General features: G+C 35.0%; 2 protein-coding genes across 3 annotated transcripts in view; one reads left to right on the forward strand and one right to left on the reverse strand.

Annotated features, from left to right (window-relative positions):
* Window positions 1-13,137, reverse strand: part of LOC111508113 (uncharacterized) — a 117,864-nt gene that overhangs the window by 94,723 nt on the left and 10,004 nt on the right. The gene's annotated exons all lie outside the window — the stretch shown is intronic.
* The window catches only part of hdly (hadley), a 103,727-nt gene that overhangs the window by 12,835 nt on the left and 77,755 nt on the right, over window positions 1-13,137 (forward strand). The window contains exon 2 of one of the 2 annotated variants that reach the window (XM_074172797.1): window positions 7,605-7,668. The exons of the other annotated variant lie outside the window; for it this stretch is intronic. The gene's annotated coding sequence lies outside the window, so the exon portion shown is untranslated. The remainder of the gene's footprint in view (window positions 1-7,604; window positions 7,669-13,137) is intronic. 2 annotated transcript variants of the gene reach the window in all.

The following is a 13,137-nucleotide window of genomic DNA, read 5'->3' on the forward strand; positions in this document are numbered from 1 at the left end:
TAAACTACACCTTCCGATTTGATCTTTCCAAACTTATTTTTCAAAAATATATCACATGTTTCGTTATCAAAGTAGCTTTTTCGTAGTGAATAACATACTGAAAGTTAATTATTTACTCTGATTTTTATATACCACAAGTAAGAGCTACCTACTCAGGTGCTTCTTCGATCATAATTACCTAGAGCAGCTACTCAACTTTTATATACCTAAGGTAAATCCTCAAATTATGATTACTTAGAGCGTACTATATCAATTCTATATCTACAACAAGTGCAGTATTAGTGATCTATTTAAATCCAACTGGTCATTCAGTGAAATGTTTGAATTTTCAAGTTTAATAATTTCCATTGCTTTTACATAATTCAGCTTCAAACCTCCATGTGTGAAATTTCGAAATCTCCGTTGAAGATATGATTTTTTTCTGAAAGATGATTTGAATATGTTGAACTTGTTTTTTTATTTACATAGCTCATTCGATGATCCTGGATGCGATTCCTAAATATTCTGCCAGTTTGATTAATATACAGGGTGTCCCTGGACTTCCTCTTTTCCTCTCGGGAATGTATAGATGGGGTCAAAATATCACCAGTACTTCATATAACTTTTTTTCCTAAAAGTCTTCGTAACCAAGTTACGGGCCCTCGAAGTTACAAAATGAAAAATGTTTTTCTTTAATAACTTTTCAAGTGAATATTCAAAATCATCCAAATTTTGGTAATTGACTAAACAAATGAATTCCGTCGATGAGCTTTCATGCAGGAGTCAGTTGTTTTGCTACAAAGTCAGGAACGGACTACCCCCGATGGTCCACACCCCAAAACTTTGAAATGACAGATATTTTTCAATATTTTTCAACAAAATAAGGTTACTTGGACAATTTTATGAATAAAAGTACTCGTGTGGAAAGTCGATCGGAGCAACGAGTCTTGATAAAAATGTAGTTCTACTCGACGACATCAAACCCGCTGGTCCACCATTATTTGAAATGAATAATTATCAAAGCAGAAATAATAATGATAACGTTAATTCAACAACATTTATAACAGGAATAATACAAAGTATGCTAAAATGAAGTCGTAAACAAAAAGTACAGTACATGGAAGTTTAAGTCACAATTGTGATAGCAGATATTTTTTCAAAAGAAATATCAAGTTCTGTAGATTCGTGGTGTTTTTAAACTAACAAGCTACTCTACTATGAAATATCGAATTCATTCCATATTTTGTATGTACATAATACGTGTGGAATAATCACGTTTCGTGTTGATCAGTTATCTGAATCTCATGAAACTCAACATTCGAATGTATCAAATTCTTCTTCACAGCTAAACTGTTGAGGAGTTTCACTGATAATTATAATTTTATGGGAGAAATTCTTTAACACGAATCTAAATTTAGCTGAAAAAACGCACACCGGAAAACATATTTACTATACTAATAAAAAGCAAACGAATGAACTACAAAAACGGCTGCTCATGATCAGGTGAAAAATATCCAGGGAATAATTATGTTCCATTTCTTTCACAGATGTTGACAAAAAAACCTTTTAGAAAGTTTTGATAAAAAATGAGAAACTGGAATGCGATTTTGTTTTGTTGAGTGGTGCGTTGTCATATGACTATCATTGTATTGTCAATATTCTATAGGATATTTTGAATTTTTTTGATATGGCCGAACAGTTTACATTCAATGAATATGCAGATATGCATGTATTTTATGGACGAGCATTTTGTAATGCTGCAGAAGCTCGTCGTCTGTATTCCGAGCATTTTCCCAATCGAACGGTACCGTCAAGAGAAACATTCGAGCATGTCGATCGCAGCTTGTCTCCCTCAAGGTATGTAAAGGTATGTAATAATTGATAATTAATTTGAGCACGTTGTTTTATTTCGATATTATTGTAGGTACAGTTTTGCCAAAACGAGGTGGTGAGGGCGCTCCTAGGACTGTACGTACCGTTGTATTGGAGGAAAATATTTTGGAAGCCATCGCTGATGATCCTTCAATGAGCATCAGAAATCTGTCATAACAGTTCCATACATCCAAGTTCACTATTCATAGAATAATTAGGGAACAACTGCTCCACCCATTTCACATCCAGAAGGTACATGCCATGACACCTCAAGATTTTCCAGCACGACTGGAATATGCCAATTGGTTCATGGATAGGCAAAGAGAGGATATGACTTTTATTAATCGAGTTTTATTCACTGATGAAGCAGGTTTCAGTAGAGATGGAGTTATCAACTCTCATAATTTCCATATATGGACCGAAGAAAATCCCCATGGGATATTGCAAACCAAACACCAACGGAAATTCAACGTGAATGTTTGGGCTGGTATCATAGGAAACCATCTTATAGGACCATTCGTTCTACAGGACCGATTGAATGGAGAACGTTATTTGGAGTTCATTCAGAACGATTTGAATGGACTTTTGGAACATGTTCCATTGCAAACCCGAAGAGATATGTGGTTTATGCATGATGGCGCTCCTCCTCATTTTAGTTTGATTGTGCGTGACCATCTGAACCATATTTTCCACAATAGATGGATTGGTAGAGGTGGGCCATATTCATGGCCATCGCGGTCTCCGGATTTAAATCCATTGGATTTTTTTCTGTGGGGGCATCTAAAAAGCCTTGTTTACGCTACACCTATTCACACAAGAGATGCATTGTTGAATAGAATAACATTACATTGTGAAGCCATACGAAACGACCCTGGAATGCTATTTCAAGTACAGAGAGGGTGTCTTCGCAGACTAAGAAAATGTATAGAGAGAGAAGGTGGTCATATCGAGCAGTTTCTGTAGCGGATTTTTCATTTCTGTTTGCTCTTGAGGCTCTTGAGTTTCGTTAGTTAAACGTGTTTGCATTATAAAAATTCGTTATGAACATTTTACCTATCATTTCCATTTTCCTTAAAAACTAATATTTTCGAATAATGGTAGACATCTCAGGATAAATGTTGTTGAATTAACGTTATCATTATTATTTCTGCTTTGATAATTATTCATTTCACATAATGGTGGACGAGCGGGTTTGATGTCGTCGAGTGAAACTACATTTTTATCAAGACTCGTTGCTCCGATCGACTTTCCACACGAGTACTTTTATTCATAAAATTGTCCAAGTAACCTTAATTTGTTGAAAAATATTGAAAAATATCTGTCATTTCAAAGTTTTGGGGTGTGGACCATCGGGGGTAGTCCGTTCCTGACTTTGTAGCAAAACAACTGACTCCTGCATGAAAGCTCATCGAAGGAATTCATTTGTTTAGTCAATTACCAAAATTTGGATGATTTTGAATATTCACTTGAAAAGTTATCAAAGAAAAACATTTTTCATTTTGTAACTTCGAGGGCCCGTTACTTGGTAACGAAGGATTTTAGGAAAAAAAGTTATATGAAGTACCGGTGATATTTTGACCCCATCTATACATTCCCGAGAGGAAAAGAGGAAGTCCAGGGACACCCTGTATACCTCAGAACAAGTTTCACAGCTTTATTTACATACTCCTGATTTCTCGAATTGTTATTATAATCATTATTATTTTTTACAAACTTTTCCAACGTAGTACCTTATTCTACATGCAATTTTAATATCTTGATTATTCAAAAATGAAGCCACGTTTTCTGTTGTTGGTCGAAAATATTTTATAGCTCTATGATTTTGATTTTGATTATCTGAATTATCTGTAGAATTATCTGATCCCTCCTAAAGAAAAGATTCCCCTTCTGGTAAATAAAAAATAACTCACAACGAACATTTCTTTTAGGGAAGTTAGGCACATTAACATATTGATGATTATGTGTTGAAACAGGAATTTCTACGAGGAAGCTGTTGATGTTAGTGAACACTGTTCAGAGAGCTATATAAATTGGCAATTTCCTGAACACGATGTACCCATTTCAAGGTACACGAATATGCTACTCATTAAGCATAAACAAATTTTGTTGATGAGGCCAATGAACAATAAGAATTATATTTTTTGTTGCGATCATGATTATAACTAACAAATTGTTTAACACAGTGCAATAATTGATAGGGAAACCTTGGAAGTGTAATAATAGTTAGAAATTATTTTGTATTTGGTTTTGATGAATTCATTGGTGAACATTTTTTCAGGTTACGGTGGATTGTTACGAAAAACAAACTGACGAAACCAATTCCTTCTAAATATACACGAATACATGCAAAAACTACTTCACAAGGATCATTGAATTTGTGAAAAGTTAAAACAGTTGGATGTCCTATATTTGATTCACTATGATTCACAGCTGATTAACGGAAAAACAGATTTTAAACAGAATATAACTGTTTTTTGGGAAAGAAAGTTTTTGGCTTTCTACTACTCCATCTGATACAAAAAAAGGGATGAGAGAATCTTTCAAAGAAAGGAAGGAAGTAATCAATTTGAAACTCTATACATGCATGTGTAGATCATGCAAAGAAGTAACTTTCAGACACAAAATTAAAGAAAGTCCTCCTGAAACAGCTACTTTCATATAAAAATTGAAGAAAATAATTCTTTCGAAACAAATACTTCTAAATGAACATTGAATTATACAGAAGATACTTTTCTCTACTCGGTTTGTATTTCAAACATTTGTTGTGGAATAAGAATCAGATATCATTCACATGAGTTCTACTTTGAATGAATGGTAACAAATTGTACTCACATAGAACACTGTCACCCTCACTGGTATACACCGATGTTTCGCCTTAAGACACTTGCCCTAAGGCTCTTCAGTACCAAATTGGATAACATTATAGAAAATACACACACTTCATTCATGAATTACGATTTTGAATGTCACGGAATAAGCTTGATCTGCTTATGTCATCGATGACATCGTAATGACATTCATTCACCCATTTGATTTAATCCCAGCCAAGAGGAATCTTATTTGAATTGAAGGGGTTATATATTTAATAAATTAATCACTCCTAAAAATATAACCCCTTCAATTCAGAATTGTTTTATACTCAACTTTTGATTTCCAAATTTTCTTTGATGAAAGTCTGAGGCAATATATAGCATCAAAATTGTTTGTGTAAATAATTATCAGCAGAGAATAAATCTTTAGTGAAATATTTTCCTTCTACTTCGAGAGTAACGGTAAAATTCGAATTACATATCTGTGATTAGAAGTGAAATCACATGTCAATCATAAATAATTCCATAGATATTAGAGATGTGCATTCTATAATGAATTGTTCATATCTTGTTTTAGTTGATTTCTTTGGTAATAATATTCAAACATTTCAACTGCAACTGCGGTAGTCATCTTCAGTGGCGTATCAGTTGATACGTCAAGAAAAGTACTTTGACGACGAGATTATAACCACAGACGACCACGGTAAAACCCGGAAACCAACTAAAACATTGCCGCCATCTGTAGAAGCCTACATTCCTATATTGTTCAAACCATACTTCATTTCTATCGCTTGAGATACATAAAAATATTTTTTTGTTTTGCTGTTTTTCTTTAAAATTTCGAAGGGGCTTCATCTAAATGATGAATAATAATAACTTGACAATATAAAAGAACTATTCAAGAATGGAAGCATTATACTTGTCTCAAGCAATATTTCATTTTATAGTAGGCAATGAATTCATTGATTTATTTAACGGAATCTCAAAATGTCTCCGTGAAGCAAAATATTCATAAAAGTACACTACGTAAGATTTATGCAAACAAATTTTCAATCGCTAACAAGGTCACTAGCCATACTTATTATGTTTACAAATATTTCTATAGAATAAACTCGATATTCATTTACAGTCAATGGAATTTCTGTGCACACATTTGTAGAGGCGCGTCTCTAATGAAAAATTCGAAGGATTTTTGAATGTCTGCAATTTTAATATTATCTTCTTTAAACATAAATTAATCTAAAATTAATTTGCCAGACGTTAATTCGATTGTTGAGTATGAAGTATAAATAAAAAGTGATGAAAAGTATTGCGGTATAATGCTTGTGGTTAGAGAGAGACAGTTTGAAGTGCAAGAGAGATAGAAAGCGACGGAAGCGTATGATTATTTATGCAACAAGTAAATTCGACAGCACATCATACCACAAACTCATTTTAGTTTAGAGTTAATTACTAATGAATAGTAAAGAACAACCTAAACATTGTAAAGTTAGGCATTGCGGATTTTCTGAATGGGTAGATTTTCAAGAACTCTAAATGTTCCCCGGGCTGGTTAAAGGTTTGTTTCAACTCTGATGATCGTGAACATGAATTTTTTGAGTTATCAAGCATGGATGAATGAATTTTTTCTACTAAGCAACTTTCTAAAGACAAACCTGGTTCAACAGAAGACGCGAGTAAGCACGCTTCTAAAAATATTGGGCTTTTTTGGTTTCTCACCTGCCTTATAAATGGCGTTATAATAAATAGAAAAAAAATAGAATAAACACTAGCCACTTGTTTTACTTTGATATCAAAAATTATGGAGAAAGCTATCAACAGATTTTTGAATATTTGGTGTACTTCATTATTCAGGCGATCGTTAATTTTATCCATTTTCATCTGGGATAGCAGATGTAAGAAAGAAAACAATTGATTAAAGAGAAGGAAATTCGGTCTAATGGGTCATATTTGAAATATCTTCTCATCATACAGAAAGGAAAATTTATATTAATACACCTAGTCCGACGCCTATTAATATTATCTAAAACGTAATATCAGAAAAAACATAGAGCGGTTCTTTTGGTGGTATTTTCGCATTCTTTGTCGGTGTTTTCGCGTTCTTTGTCGCATATCCCTAATTTAATGGCTCGTTAGCGGCGTCCTCAAGGGACATAGTGAGTAGACATATCTCAATGATTTTGTGGGTGAATTGCACTGCTATTTGTTGTGGAATTGGCCGCGGTGGTAGTGCGCCCGAATCACGATCAGAAAGCCGTGGGTTCGATTCCCGCCTCGACCAGATATTTTTGTCGAGATAATTTATCTGGTTGAAGAAGAAGCCGGTTGCCTACTATGACTTCGATTGACCAGCGAGAGAAAAGGAGAAGGAGAGAAGGAGAAGTCATCATAGAGCATCATAGAGCAGCTCAGTTCTATGATGCGAAGCTCAGCTCATCTAACTTGCTATTATTAGAGAAGCTGGCCATTTAGAGTTTTTAGGTGTCATTTTTTATTGTTTATCAATTATCTCAAAGAGCATCAAGTACTTATATTTAAGCTTCTGTATTGCATTCTCTTCTCAGCTCTTGTTATAAAACACATCCATCTTGAGGAAGAAGGAAAATCGTAAAAATTCACGTTGACCAACATTTGTTATGACATAAAACTAACCACACGTGAATAAATGAATATCTCCACTGAAAATAAATGAACCTTCGACCGACGATTCAGTACTCAACCAAAATGAAATTTATCCATGTAGAAGATATTAAGTTTATATAAATATATTTTTATGTTATATTTATATTTATAGATTTTGAAACACTAGATGAATCAGACATCTTATGAAAATTTCGATATGTTTTCTTAGGTATACAAAACTAAGAATTGACTTAGTCCTGAAATTCAATTGAAACCATCTTCAATATTTTGTTGATGTAAAAATTTTCCCTTTTTTTGCAGATTTCGCATAATCACTAAGTGGACATGGGCGAGATTTGATTGTGAAAGTGAGAAGCAAATCCAAGTAAGTATAATTTCCAAAATTACGACAAAAAATGTTACCAAACATTTATTTCGTGAAACCAAATGTTCACAGATAATACGAAAATGTCTTCGCCTGAGGAATATTAGCCATTATGCTGAAAAAATAAAAAAGGACTCACAAAACACTACAATTGATATAAATTGTTTGTACGTTCTTATAAAGGCTGCTACTGATAATGTTTCCGGATCTGAAGCAGGTTCTGATGTTGTACTTGGATCCAATTCTTCTTATCCTTTCCTGATGTAGGGAAGTGCAAGCACTGCTTGTGACGGCTTCTTTTCCTTGCGAGGCTCCTGCTGTCTCTTACCCAAAATCTGCTCCACCACGGTCTAATAGAGTCTTGATGATTCCTCTTTTAGTCGATTGATGGTGGTTGGATTCGTGGTTCAGATACTGTCCCGTGTGAGTGGATTTTAGGATGTTTCCCACTTAGTGTCATTCCTCTTTACCAATATGTTTGAGAATGGCAATTCGTTGTGGGCTTCCTTCTGCATTGTGAAAGTGATGGAAGGTCTTACGATGTTGATGTGTTTCAGGAAGGCGTCTAGTTCATCAGTATTCCCATGGTTCCATATTATGAAGGTGTAGCCAACGTATCTCAACCAGACACGACGATGAATACCGAACTAATGAAATTCATCATGAAATATTATCAATCACCTTCAAACAAATAAGCTCCTCTAGTTTCGAGGAAGTATTGAATATAAAAAGGCGGAATTTGAAATGAATACTGAACTTACCGAATTTCAGCTTCATTCGTTTCAACTAAGTACTTTAACCATTACATTTATTTCTCATTAACAAACCAATTGGATTATTATCATAAGCTTCCAGGTCCTCGTTAACACGTGAATCTTTGTTTCGTGTCAGCGACTGCTTCCGTCATTACCATTATGGCTGGGTAGGTCACGGTAAAAGGGCCCGAAGCCACCTTTGGGAGCATCACGGCTCTTCATAGGCTCATCAGTCATGTAGCATGGCAGAATTAACCCAACTGAAAAACTCCTCACGAGAAAAATATCTGGTTGAAGTGGAACTTAAACCCAATATCTTTGGGTTGTGTCTCGGATACACGAATCGACTTACAAGTATATGCGGTTTTCTAAAAGGTAAATGCAATGAATGCTTAGTATGAATGCAAAACAGAGTGCACAAACAAATTTTTGTGATTTTGTTATGATTTGCCACACCTGGTCCAGGCGGGTTGATAATTCTTTACCAGATCCACTCATTTCTGTTTCGCAAACGGGTCGTGAACAAAAAAAACTTTGAGGCGTTTGAGTCGTTTTATCACCTGCAGTGGCATGCGTTTTGGTATCAAATCAAAAATACTTGATGAAACTGAAAACTATGTTTATTGTTTCATCTTGTTACAATGAATATTGTAACATTTCAATTCAAAATATTCACCATGATGATGAATAGGTACGCTTTTTAGAGAAGATATTAGGTATAGGATAAATCCAATAAATCTTCGTCGAATGTTCTGATTGAAGTTTCTACAATTTACCCAACTAAATGATCTGATGTTCACATATCATTATCTTCTTTTATAACATATCCAATACATTTTCGACATTTTTTTAAATTGACACTTTCGGAGAGTCCTTGAAGAGTATTATGACATATTTTATTTGAAATGTGTTTTTCCTTGCAACTGAATGGTAAAAATGTTTTTTCGTAATTGAATGTTTATAAGAAAGTAGTTGTTATAAGTAGTAGTACTTCTTTGCATGATCTACACACAGTAGAATAATACATTTCTTCGTGTAACTATTTTCGAAATTATTTGCTTTCTTTGTTTTTTTGAAGATACTGGAAGATGGAGAAGAAGGAAGCCGAAACATTTCTTTTCCAAAAAAACTAAAAAATTATGTTGAATCGGGTAATGAAGAACTGTAATATACAGTGCATTCCTTTAACGTCCCCCCTTTTATTTTTTGAATGGGTCAACTCAAAAAATTAAAATTCGCGATAATGAAATTGTTGCATGAATACTTTATTTTGGAGTGAAATTGACACATGAAGCTTTCGAAATAGCGACTGGGCGCCATCTGAGAAAAAAAAATTAAATGGGAAGGGGGGTCTTGTGGCATATCCTTTTGAAGATCCTTACAATTGCTTCAGAACCCAAGAATATAATGTCAATACCTTCAACCACTACAAAATGATGGAACTATATAATATGAGGCAATAAGTTTTAGGTCAGTTCAGTTCAAATATTTCACGCCGAACATTTTCGAACACAGTAACGTCACTCGTCACTAAAACAAATATTGTGGAAATAGGTAGGATGCCTTGCAATGGTTTCCGTCATGATTTCGCAGAAGTATGTTCTTCGATCAGGGTCATCTTCAGTTAATTGGTGTACCATGTTGATTTTGTATGGATGATAACCATTTCTCCTCAAAAGTCTTCATACAGTAGATGGAGACACCTCACAAACATTCGCGACGGAATGAGTAGACTGTTCAGGATTTACTACCATCCCCTCAGTTATTTGCACTTGCTGTTCTTCTAGAATGGACGGATGACCAGGAGGCTTTTTGTTATGTACACTATCGGTAGTTGTGAATTTAGATATAAGTTCTCTCAAATATTTTCTACAGATGGGATGATTCGGAAAACGTTCATTGAAAATTCTTTCGGTCGCGTAAAAGTTACGCGTCGCACCGTAAAAAAAATCGTTTCAATTTTCTCTTCCAATGGACCAGAATTAACCATTTTAGAGATTGTTGACGTGGTACCATTCTACTAGTTGAACCGAAAACTAAATGAGAATATATAAACTAAACAATGATGTTCATTGTCGTACTGACATTTTTGGACATTTTTATAAACAAAAAATAACTTAACAAACTTCATCGAGTCGTTGGAATTGCCATATGACAGATAAAAAGGAATATTTCTAAAAATATCGATATTAACGTTTGTTTTCAGGAAATTATCAAATGTTCCGCCAATTTGCAGTGTGAAATATTCTACAGATGCTTCAAAATAATGTGTCACAAGACCCTCCTTTCCATTCAATTTTATTCCCAGATGGCGCCCAGTCGCCATCTTGAAAGTTTCATTTGTCTATTTCATTTCAAAATAAAGTATTCATGAATTAATTTCATCATCCCAAATTTCAATTTTTTGAGTTGACCCGTTCAAAAAATGAAAGAGGGGCATTAAAGAAATGCACTGTATACTACGTGGATGCGAAATCTTGCATCATTGAAATCTAAAAGCTCTTGATGGTACAAACTGAAGAGCACAAAATAAGAAGGAGAAACCAGCAACTAGAAAACTGTGGAGAATGTTCGATAAAGAAGAGTTCTGTAGGAATAGTTGCAGGAGTTGAAGTGAACTACATTCACCTTAAAAAACGATTGTTTGGTGAAACACGGTTTCAATTACAATCAAATTTTGCCTTTTATTGCATCTCAATGTAATTGAAATATAAAATCAGTTAGATTAAGAACGTAAGGAATATAAATAAGTAAACGGTGGTTCATGATTATTACTCCGTGTTACATAAATGTCTACAGTCAGCAAATTCAATGAACATGAACACCTTGTAAATTGATGATATTTTGCACGTTTTTGAAAAATAAACAACTATAATGTTTTTCGAGAAATTATCTCAGGCGGCATTTGTTTATTGTGTTGAAAATAACCATAAAATTACGGAATGATTAACCCAGTTGGTATTTCCAGCCACGACCGTGGCTGAATTAGTGTAATGAATAAGTCCGTTCAAATGGCGCATTTTCATTCATGATGCGAAGGGATTTTCTAATGATAAAATGACTACATTCATTACCGTCAGATCACGTATTTGGCAATTAGTTTTTGATGGAACAGTAATAAAGATTGTTTATGATGGAAAAATATTTGAATTATTCTTGTTTGGATGTCACTGAAAATTACATTACAAGATATGCTTCGGATTAGTTGAATGTATTTTTGATATTGGCTGAAAATTCAAATTTTGTCTTGTAAATGGCAGAAGATTATATATCATTGAAATATTTTTTTTCAATTCTGAAGAACTGTCTTGGAAATTATATCAATTTTTGATGTCGAGAAGCCAATGGAAATAGTCGAAGGATAAATGAACTCAAATCAAATATCATGATGAGAACTTTGGAAACCTGAGAGATAAACGGGGGATCAAGTGAACATTACATTTCAGTTAGCATTGTTATCATGATCTGCCAAATAATATACAAATCAACTTCCTACACAGATTTACCTATTCTCACAAAATTGTCTAGAGCAAGTCTGGCGTGGAATTATATACCACCCAGTTGGTTGGCAGCAAGGGTGGTATATATACCTAAAGTGGGCCGGAGAGACCCACACCCCAAATCGGTACGACCAATCAGCTTTACATCCTTCCTGCTAAAAGGACCTGAGAGGATACTGAAAGGACATATCAGGAGGGTAGAATTATATGCATCACCCAGAATAACTACCAGTATGCTTATCAAACCGGCAATAAGGAGATTGCGGTTGCTGTATTCCTTGATATTGAAGGAGCATTTGACAATGCACTACCTAAATCTATAGGATTGTCTCTGGCTAGGAAGGGTATAGAATCGACCATAACTGGCTGGGTCTATGCCATTCTAGTAAACAGAACTGCAACTACGACTTTTCAAGGCGAGGCCATCAGGTTCAGAGTCACCAGGGGCTGCCCTCAAGTTGGGGTACTATCTCCCCTTCTGTGGTCGCTCCTGGTGGATAGTCTGCTTGATGCCCTCGACAGAAGAAAAGTTGATCTGCAAGCTCAGGCAGATGATCTTGTCATCCTGGCAAGGTCCACGTCGGGAAGGGTAGCTTGCAATATTCTCCAAAGCGCGTTGAACGTTGTTCACAGTAGGTGCCTGAGGGAGCAGATGTCTGTCAACCCCAGTAAAATTGTGTTAATCCCCTTACCAAGAGAAGAGAATTGGACGATCTAACGCCACTTTCCCTCAATGGTGTAGTCATTCCGTTTAGAACGGAGGTGAAATATTTTGGCATTTTCCTTGATAAAAGACTCACCTGGAACGCTCACTTGGAAAAATGTTTACACTAAGCCAGACTGTCTCTATGGACATGTCGCAGAATTTGTGGCAAAATTTGGGGTTTAGGTCCCAAACAAATCTATTGGATTTATGTGATGATTGTCAGACCAATGATCACTTACGGTGCAATTGTTGGTGGCCGAAGGTTTTATCAGTACCACACCCTCAACGGCCATGGAGATCCTTCTAGATCTACCTCCTCTCCACATTTTTCTGGAAAGAGAGGCTAGATGGACTGCATACAGACTTGTGCACATTGCCAATTGCACAAATCAATTCAATGCAGAGTGCAACAAACTGTTGGTTCACATTGGAAGTCACAGCATTCTGGAAATGACCTCTGACTTTATGCCTCCAATTGTCAACTACGAACTGTCTTATAAAGTACTAT

The sequence above is a fragment of the Leptinotarsa decemlineata genome, unplaced genomic scaffold (genome assembly GCF_025532065.1).
Source record: "Leptinotarsa decemlineata unplaced genomic scaffold, Ldec_3_MD MMD2_tig00000199_RagTag_RagTag, whole genome shotgun sequence".
NCBI classification, from domain to species: Eukaryota; Metazoa; Arthropoda; class Insecta; order Coleoptera; family Chrysomelidae; genus Leptinotarsa; species Leptinotarsa decemlineata.